Genomic DNA, 10,027 nt, shown 5'->3' on the forward strand with positions numbered 1-10,027 from the left:
TAAATAAAATTTGTGAGCGATTGAGAGGCTCGGTCCACATGTGAGTGACAGAGGAGGCGGTGTGGATCGACAGAAGCAGCTGAGGCTCCGTGGGGAGAACGCTGCTGAGTAAACCAGGTGGAAAAAAAGCTTTTCAGAACTCCCTCTGCTCTCTTCTCCTCATGTCTTCCTCTTCATTCTTCTTCTACTCTTCCTCTACTCTCCCTCTTTCTTCTTCACCTGCAGCCTCAGAGAATGCCATGAGATTTTATCAGTGAGGAGGAGGAGGAGTTCTGCTTTGACTCTCAAGTCACTTTTGTAAGAAATAAAACTAAAATAACGTCCCGTAATAAGATCTGCTGTGGATCTGAGTCATGCAAAACTCTGAGCTCAGCAAATTACACGATTGTAACTGTGTCAGAGGAAAACAGTTTCACTGTTTCTGCTTTAACTTTGTTATTTTACTTGTGAATTAGAAGAAGGCTGCATAAAGAATCAAACAGCTCTTCAAACACAACAACTTCAGTCTTGTTGGTCTCAAATTGAATTGAATTAATTTGTTGGTCTAAACTTGGACTTAATTTTGGACTTGTTGATCATGACTTGGTATTAATGTATTCATTTAATTTAGGAATTTTATTTTGAATGATAATATCAGCTTAATGTAACCCAGCAGAAACAGAATTTTCCTATTTCGTTAAATATTTGACATTCGGTCATACTTTTGTTTTCTTGCTATTTTCTGGTCCACAAAACTATGATTACTTTAAGTTATTTGGTTGATTTATGTGTCCGTCAAGTTTATTTTATTGTTACTGGTCCAATCACACAATAGAGAAATGCTATAGGAGGGAGGAAGCAAGTCCCGCCCCCTTTCAGGTAGCAGTTGCGTCAGTTCGCACACCGACGCAGCGAGAGAAACACATGCTAGCCAGTGAGGAATGAGAAGTAAACTCTTGTCGGTTATTGCACATAAGTTAGTTTCAACCATTTAAACGTATTCGGAAGGGAGACCAGAGGTGACTGGGCCGACCCGAAGCCTGTCGATGTGGGTTTACTGTGACTGGACTGTCTCGGTGAGTCGTTTTCAGCTAAGCTAATGTAGCTAATGGCGGTAGCCTGTTTCGCTTCGTCACGCTGCGGTGCAGGTGTGTGTCTGTTTGCTAGCTAATGTGCTACATGCTAAATGCGATAGTTATAGTTAGGTATAGTAACATGTTAAAAGCTCATAACGCGGCGCATAGTTCTCTGATAACATGAAGAAAATGTGAGCTGTAGCTTTATTGCTCATTTTTGTAGTTAGTTTTATATGTTTGAGTAATTAATATGATTAGTATCCTGTAAAACAACGTTGGTCAAAAAATATCTAGTGTTCAGAAAGAGTGCAAGAAAAGGTTTAAGATGTGTGAGAATAAAAATGATGGGTTTGATCAAGATTATAAGGTGTAAAGAGATTTCATATTGTATTTCAGTTCATGATGTAAGTACAAGCATGTAAAACTAATGGTAAAGATATGTAACTGTAGCTGATGGCTTCTTCACCACAGAGGGATCTCAGCTGTTCCTTCCTCCTTGCACAAGTTCACTGGTGTTGTAAGATTCGTAAAGACTCCGTTCTAATGTTAACTTATACAAATAATAGGGTTCACCCAGAAGAAGGAAAACACTTACAGAAGTTTGAACAAAGTCTTTTACTAGGACGACGAACACTAACGACTTTTTGACCTGGTAAAACTAAACAACCTGACTGAAATTAAACCTCAGAACTATGAGCTGCTTTAAATATTCGAACAAGAGAATCTGAACTGAGCTTTGAGCTCAAACTCTGATCTGAAACTCTTTTGATATCATGGACTGAGTTGATGCTCATATTATTGGTTTGGTTTGTCCCACTTTTGCTTTAATGACAATATGAACACACGCTGCATGTATGGGTTTGTGCTGAACCTGATGATCCACCTGATCCCGGCATGATCTGAGTTGTCAAGCTTCTTGTGGTGTCACAGGATGCGTGGCCTCCTTTAGTATCAGTGCGGCTGAGGTCAGATGACTGTGGAGGAAAGTCCACGACAGTCAGGACTCACTGGTCCTCTTTGGTCTTCCAGTGGTTCTTGCAGAGCTCTGAGTTGTGGGTGTCTAACTCCAGAGGAAGAAAACACCCCCAGACCTGAATATTCCATTCCCCGTGTTTCAGTGTGATTCACTGTGGTATCATTTTCCTGTTGGTCTCCTTCTGTTGCTGCCATGAATCTCAGACTGTGATTCATTTGTAAACATCCAAATGCTGTTTTTTTTTTGTGCTCACCCCAAGTGTTTGTCCTTGTTTCTCCTCCTGAGAAGTGGTTTAGAAACTGCTCCTCATTCTCTGAGACCACAGCAACACAAACTTCTTTTGACAGTGCTTTAGCTGAGTCTTGGATTCTGTACTGAACTGATTCTGTATCTGTGATCAAGTTGCTTTTCTATCTCTCACTGAACTAAACTTGATGCATTGATCCTCTGGTGATGTGGCCACTTTCCTCTGCCTGATCCAGCTCTCTGCAAACAGTTTTAGAGTCAGTGCTCTGCCCTCTCAGAGACCTTCAGCCCTGATGTGATGCTGAGAAAGCTCCTCTTTGCTTAGAATAACTCTCGGACTTCTGATCCCACCAGATTTGCCTACATGTGATTGCTGAACCAGATGAATTGTTATGGGTTAAACTACCCATGGTATATGTAAATACTGCTGTTTTAATCGAAGGACCGAGTGACCGACGGTTTAAGGCTCGTTCTTGTTGGATGAATTTGTTGTTCTCAGCCCAGACTTTCACACTCGCAGCGCCGTATGCTTCCTCGCTCTTTAGTATTCCTCTGACTCACTGATTCTGGATCAAAGAGAAAGAATCAGAATCACACATGCAGCTCCTCAAAGCTCCGAAATTCTTTTTTCTTTTGTCTTTAATTTCTACAGTGGTGAAACTGGATGACCTGAATATTAATGTCAGTGCTGTGTTTTTGGCTGATGCTCATGTTCCTGTGTGGTCTGGTGTGTGTGGATACAGAGAACAGGGAGATTCTAAACAGGCTGAAGTATGAAAAACTATTGGGCCTATAGGTTGAGTTAACTGACAGTCGGGTGTCTTCTTCCAGCTCTCTGCGTCCAGAACGAGCCACATTTTTACTGACATTACCCACAGTCGTCTGATTAAATGTTAATATCAAGACGATGTTTCATGGAGCTTTGTTGTGATTTAATGATCTAAAAATCTTTTGAACTGTGATTCAGCTTTTCGGGGGACCAACAGTCCCAGGCGGTTTCCTCACAGACACTGCGTGACTGACAGTTCTGTCTCTTTACGTCTTGGGTGGACACAAGGCTCTCGTGGTCGAATCATCAGAACAAAGGATGAGCAGCTGTGTTAGAAAATGTGTGGGTCTTTAATAAAAAGGTAAACTACGAGTCAGCTACGAGTCCCAGGTGAGAAACATCCAATCACAGAGCTTCAGATTAGCTGGTAGAAAATTCAGTAGAGCCTCTTGTTTTTAGAAATACTGATTTTTAGGAATCGTTACTGGGTTTTTCTTTTGTCAGGACCGTTCCACTGATTATCCTCACACTCCTGTAACATGAGGCCAGGTCAGACTCACGATGGGCGTTTCAGAAAAGAAAGATCAGAATTAATAACACACAACCAGAGATTGTGTCTTTTTTTTATTTCACATTCTCTTCTTTGTTGTTAAAACTTAAAAACCCACGTTACACACAGTGCAGCTCAGCTGCCGCCGACAGTTCAGGTGTGTTGTGTCGGTAGATGCAGGTGTTGATAGGTCTGTGTTTTGACTCTGGACTGAGACTGTGCTCAGCAGTACTGTAGGATTTCTCTCTTTTACTGGCCTTTCCACATCTCTATATGATCTAAATCAACCTCTGACAACCCAGATATGAGTCTCTCAGACTAATCACAGTCGGTCTTTGTTTCAGGTTAATTTTCTGGGATTAAGACGTTCCTGGCTTTGAACGTACCTGAAGAGTTCACATGTTTCTGACAGAGTTCCTGTTTTTCTGACGGTCTCTCCTTCTCTCCGTTTATCCTCCCTCCTCGTCCCATCCTGCAGTGTGTTTTATTTTAATCCTTCTCTCTGAAAAGACCATTAGCAGCTGCTCTTTGTTGGAGCTGAAATGAAGCCGAATGTGTCAGACTGAGAGGAACATGAATTAAACATCGGCGAGAGACGGAGAATTATGAGCAGTGTCCGGTCTAATAAGGCTGAGCATTAAGAGCACGGTATCTCCACGCTGAGGCGTCCATCTCTCTCTCTGAGGTTCAGGCGGAGGTTTAAACTCCCCCTCAGAGAGAAGGGAATGAATCAAGTGTTCATGAATGAAACAAAAGTGGAAAACGAGAAATAAAAAAGCATTCCTCCGTCTGTCGCTGCTGGTGTTTTATTATGCTTCGGTCTGTGTGGTGGAGCGGAGGCGTCAAATGGAAGGTGCAACAACACACGGCTGCTGTGTGTACACACCACAGATATAAAACAAGCACCTTCCTGCAGGTGATCACACTTCATTCATGTCACAGTCCAACAGGTGATGTCTGCGTATTTAAAACCAACCCTGCCTCTCACCCCTCCGTCCAGCTGCCTCTGACTTTACACGTGATGCTTCCAGCAGTGTTGCTGAAAAGCAGTTTGTTAATGTGCAGGGTTTTGTGGCTAAATGCTTGAACCACTTTGGACTCGTTTGTCTCCCTGGACTTCCGTCCCGTGCCTGGAAGCCTGTTGTTTGCTCGTCGTCGTGTTGTTTTGGTCCTCGTCCCTTTATTTGCCATAAACTCAACCTTCCCTCGACCTAAACCGCACCATAGCTGCTGTGCACAGATGCTGCAGAGAAACGGACCATTTTTACTGCTGCCAACTGTAATGACAACATTTCTACTTGGGTTTTGCAGAATATTCCTGTATCAACAGTCCTGTCAGGCGATGGGTTTGCTTTTTGTAGCATCGGGAGAAATATTATCGACAGCTTCATCCCCTTTAGCAATTCATCTGTGAGCCGAATGTTTTGTTTGCTGTAGTTTGCAAAAACTAAAACTAAGGTGTTAAAGTTAAATCGCTGCCAGGAGACAGAACGGAAGGACCAATGAAGGAACCTGAGAACACAATTTAGTTTTTTCAGGGCACAAATTATTCATTTGAGCTAATAAATGAAGTAATTTCAGGACATAAATAACTAAATGAAGGGAACAAATAGCATATTGACGGCAACAATTAGCCATCTGAAGGAGCGTGTTGTAATTTGTCTGAACTGTTCAGCCCTGATATTTACCAACCTTCAGAGATTTGTGTTGATACAAAACATTCCTGGTGTTTTTATTCAGTTTGTATGAGCGTGTTTTAAATGTGGATAAAACCTCTGAGGCAGCTCAGGCAGCTTTTCGTGTCCGGGAATATCTGAGGGAATGCAAGGTCAGAGGAAGATTCCTTCATTGTGACGCTTTAATGGACTCCATATTTCTTTTCTCACAGATGAAACGGAGGATATCTGCACATTGGAAACACATTCAGCAGAGCAGAGCTCGGTGAGATGACACGATGGACGAGGAAAAGAGTCCACAGGGTGAGACGATGTGCAGTTTCTCATATTTCCACATTGACTTATCACCGTCCATCGACTCTCAGTCCAGTGGTCCCTCTCTTTTAGCTCTGTGTTGGTCTCCACCAGCTCCTGAGGGAAAATACTTAGCTGCTAAATGCTGCGCTGTGTTCAGCAGCTGCTCTCTGACTGAGTCTGTCTGCTGCTGCTTATTGATTATAACTGATTTAACTATAAATATATTTAAACAGCAGCTGTCACATGGATCTTGGTCAGACCAGCATAATGTTCATAGTGGATGATTCTGCAGTTCCTGTCATTGTTCAGGACAAATGCAGGAAGTTGGATCCCTGACTCCAGCTGTTCTGTAGCTGCCATGTGCAGATCGCTGCGCTGAGAGGTGCTACTGGGATTGACTGATTGACTGATTGATTGACTGATTGATTGATTGATTGATTGATTGATTGATTAGTGTCAGTATTGTGTCCTGTGAGCTTACAAGACACCATCAGCCTAAAGCAGGCGGATCCTGCCTCCATGATTCACAGGATCACTGTTAAACAGAAAGAAGCTTAAAGCAGCTTAAAAACACTGGAATTAAAAAGCCATGTTTTCTTCATCTGTGCTTCAAAATATTTTATTTAATGTTGTTGTTCTTAAATTCTCATACCAGGGACGGTTCAGAAGAAAACAGGGTTGGTACTGTGGTGCTATTTCAAGATGGCCCTTCTTCAATGATGGAAACAAGTCCTCCCACAAACATGCTGTGCTCATCTTCCGTGGCAGTCTCTCTCATTCTAATTACTCTTTAGGCCAGTGAATGGCATATTCTGTTTAGTTATTTTCTTGTGAAGTCTAATTAATATGAAAATAAAAATATATTTGAGCACAACAACAGTGTCCTGTAACCATACAGAGCAGAATAACTTTCCATTCTGAGCACATGAAGAATAAAAACCAGCACAGTGCTGCAGTGTTACATGCAGCACATTAGGTCCTGCATACAAACATACAGGGAAAACACACAAACCCGAGGCTAGCATCACCTTTTGCTTCCTTAAATTTAAAATACCAACACAGCACAGCAGTGTAAACAAACACAGAAGATGTTTGAGAGGTTCAGTCTCCATCAGGGAACTTTACATTTTCTGCCACAGGGTAGAACGTGGAACTTACAGAGGAGAACGTGGCATATTGTATGTTTGACTTCCAGCAGTGAAGGAAAATTATATTTTTACCGTTTTTATTTCAGAAACTATTCCTTGCACATATGATGGTCCCGCTTATTCCATGGAAAACCCTCCTGTGCCGTCCACCTCCTCACAGCCCCTCCCTCCACAGGTGACAGGTGAAATGATCTCTCCCTCATTAGCTCATTATTTTCTTTTCTCTATGATTCTTTATGAGACAGGTATGACAGTCAGGTTTTGTTTTCCTGTTTAAGTGAGTGACTGACAGGAAGCTCTCTCTCTCTCTCTCTCTCTCTCTCTCTCTCTCTCTCTCTCTCTCTCTCTCTCTCTCTCTCTGTTGGATCATATGGGCTTCATCATCATCATAACCCCTGTAAATGTGCATCTTCCTCCACTGTTTTCCTCAGACTGATCACAAACATTATGGATTCTGTCCTCCTCCCCTCCTCCTTCCCTTCCTCCTCCTCTTCCTCTTCTTTCACCACCTTCTGTGACAGATCCAGTTATTTCTCTGTTTCCTCCCACAGTGGACTCACAGTGCTTCACTGCCACCAAGTGGCTGCAGATTATCTAGATAGATGGATCAGAGCGGGGGCCCCTGAGCCATCGCCTCTGAAAGGACTCTTTACATTTCTTTTCAGAAAGTTGATGACGCCACCACAGAGGGATGTGAACTAACCACAGAGGGACCACGAAGAGACATCGAACCACCGGACGGGTAAACAGCACCGACACAACCGACTGAAATCAGACAGAACAAACACAAACAGAAGCAAACTACATTCTGAGCCACGGTGAGTCTGGGGGCCCTGCTGCTCTGTAGGAGGGCTGGGGGCCTTTTATGTCCGTGCCCAGGGGCCTGTTGTCTCATAGACCGTCCCTGTGTCTCCACTGTAAAATAAAGTGGTGTTTGTCTCATGTTTGCTCTTCAGATCAGATGTGAATCTTCCAATGTGTTTATGCTTTGTTCAAACACGGAAAACTTTATTTTCAATTACAAATATTCCAAGGACTGAATGTTTATACTCCGTTATTCTGGAAACCTTTTGGAGCAGTGAGGTTTATAAATCCTCTGATTAAAGCGCGTCCCCTCTCACAGTTTGTACGGTCGCAGATGTCTGCTGCATGATTTCAGACACGTTTCCTCAGACTTCAGGCTGACACACTGAGCTCTGCATTAGAATTTAAAATAAAGTTCTGTGGGTTTGAATAAAGTTTGCAGGTTGTTTATTGTGTGTAGGGATCCAGAGGATGAAACAGGCTGCATGTTTAAACACCTCATCCACAGTCTGACGGTGGACACGCTGCGGTGAGGGTCCTATGTTGTTGGGTCCCTAATGTCCCCTGCTACAGGAGTCTTATCTCTCCATCATCCAGAAAATAAACTGCTCCAGAAATGATGAGCTGATGAGTCAGTCAGTCAGCTGGAAAGAAAGAATGGTGGTGCAGGTTTTCAGCCAGGCCGTGGCCCCGTCTGGCCCCGTCTGGCCCCGTCCATGATCCAGCCTTTGCTCAGGCCGCCACCTTAACATGCGAGATGTCAGCATCCTAAACAAATATTAGCATATTAGCATGCTAATGCTGAATATTTAGCTCTTCACCTTTCATCTCCTGCTCCCATCATCCCTCTCTGCCTCTCTGCTGTTGTTGACAGAGCATTAGAATATGATTTCAGGCTACTTCATTTGTTTTTTTATTTATTTTTTTTCTTCCTGCGCCGCTGTAAACATAAATCACAGCGAGCCGAGCCCAGAGCTCATATAAATGTCAGGATAGACAGCGGAGCTCATAAACCTCTAATTTGATCTTTATTCATCTGGGACAAGGCATGAATAAAAGCTCACCTAGTAAATCATCATTTTCTGCTTTGTGTCAACACAGCTGAGAGGAGAGAGAGCGGGAGGCGTCCATCCATCTGTCTCTGTAAGGCCCGCCTCCTCCTCCTCCTCCTCAGGCAGCTCTACTTCTGATTGGCTGCTTCGCCTCTCAGCCTCTTTCATTTTACAAACAATTTTGATGCATAATAATAACTAATGAGTCATTTGGTTCATTTAGAAGAAAATATTTATAGTGTGATTAATTTATCTTTAACTTCTGAGATTAGAACGTTATTAATGAGTGATGAATGATTAACTCTTGTTTTCCTGTTTATTAATGTGCTCTCCAGTCATAGTTAATGTCACCGATCGTTTTTCTTCTGCTCTAAGTTTTCACGATTTTGTCAACATTTAATCAGTAAGAAGCATCAGTATGGAGAGCTGTGATTGGTCGGATCTCTGAATGTCAGTTACTGTACCTGAAGGTGGAGTCAGTGATTCTAATCTAATGCTCTGCCTGTTCCAGCCAATCAGCAGCAGGGGGCGCTGGAACCAGCTGAACTCCCGTGACCTCTGCCTCTTCTTCTACTGCTCTCCATCTCTCTCTCCATCTTCCACATCCTGGCTCCTGCACGGAGCTGCACCGTAACGTAAACATCACAGATATTTTACTTCATCAGTTTGGTAGATCTCACTCAGACTTTCCACCGCAAAACATTTTCCTCTTCATGCTTCAGAGTTGTTCAGACGACTGAGGAAGAAAAAGTCCCAGCAGAACGCTGACGTCCCATTGGCAGTTTAACTGAGTGGTACCTGTTCACCTGGGATCTACATTCATCACTGGTTATACTGGTTAGTCGTGTTACTGTTCTGTAATGAATCCTTACATCTCACACCTTCGCAATTTGAATGAAAGTTTAATAAAAATATAAATTCTGCGAGAGTATATAATTTACCATAAATCCTGACTACTCACTGAAATCATTTTTTCATTTTCCTGGTTGCTCTGAGAAAGAATGTGCAGCACATCCACAGCTGGAGCTGATAAGAGACTTTGAGATGCAGAGGTTTCTGTCCTGGGCCTGAAAGGGTCACATCCACACTGTAGATCACAGCATTAGGTTTCACCTCAGGGCCCAGTGAACATCCACGGGTTGGTGCTTTACAGCGCTGAACCCTTCACCAAGGCAAAGCCTCACACCGAGGGCCTCACTGTTTATGCTTCCCAGAATCCCTGATGGTCTAATGACGAGTTCATTCAGTCCTCAGCAACCTGAATTCAGACAGTGATCACATGACTCGCTCTGCTTTACCCCGAGAACAGCTCTGCCTCCCTCTGAAGGGTTAACACCTGAGGCTGGTGGAGTTTTACTGGCATCTACTGGTTCACTCACAGAACTGCAGCTGTGCAGAAACTTTACATACACAGTAATATTAAATAAACAGTGATGTAACATCATTTAAAGACA

At 43.0% G+C, this 10,027-nt stretch overlaps 1 long non-coding RNA gene across 2 annotated transcripts; it reads left to right on the forward strand.

The window, feature by feature from the left end:
- The first annotated feature begins 886 nt into the window (after positions 1–886).
- On the forward strand, positions 887–9,446 carry LOC121188084. Of its 2 annotated transcripts, XR_005894681.1 has the most exons (6): positions 887–1,055; positions 5,485–5,575; positions 6,804–6,899; positions 7,383–7,535; positions 8,623–8,664; positions 9,085–9,446. It is a non-coding gene; the product is annotated as an uncharacterized LOC121188084 (long non-coding RNA). The 2 variants fall into 2 exon arrangements; XR_005894682.1 differs by lacking the exon at positions 8,623–8,664.
- The last annotated feature ends 581 nt before the right edge of the window (positions 9,447–10,027 follow it).

This window comes from Toxotes jaculatrix, chromosome 10, assembly GCF_017976425.1.
Source record: "Toxotes jaculatrix isolate fToxJac2 chromosome 10, fToxJac2.pri, whole genome shotgun sequence".
NCBI classification, from domain to species: Eukaryota; Metazoa; Chordata; class Actinopteri; family Toxotidae; genus Toxotes; species Toxotes jaculatrix.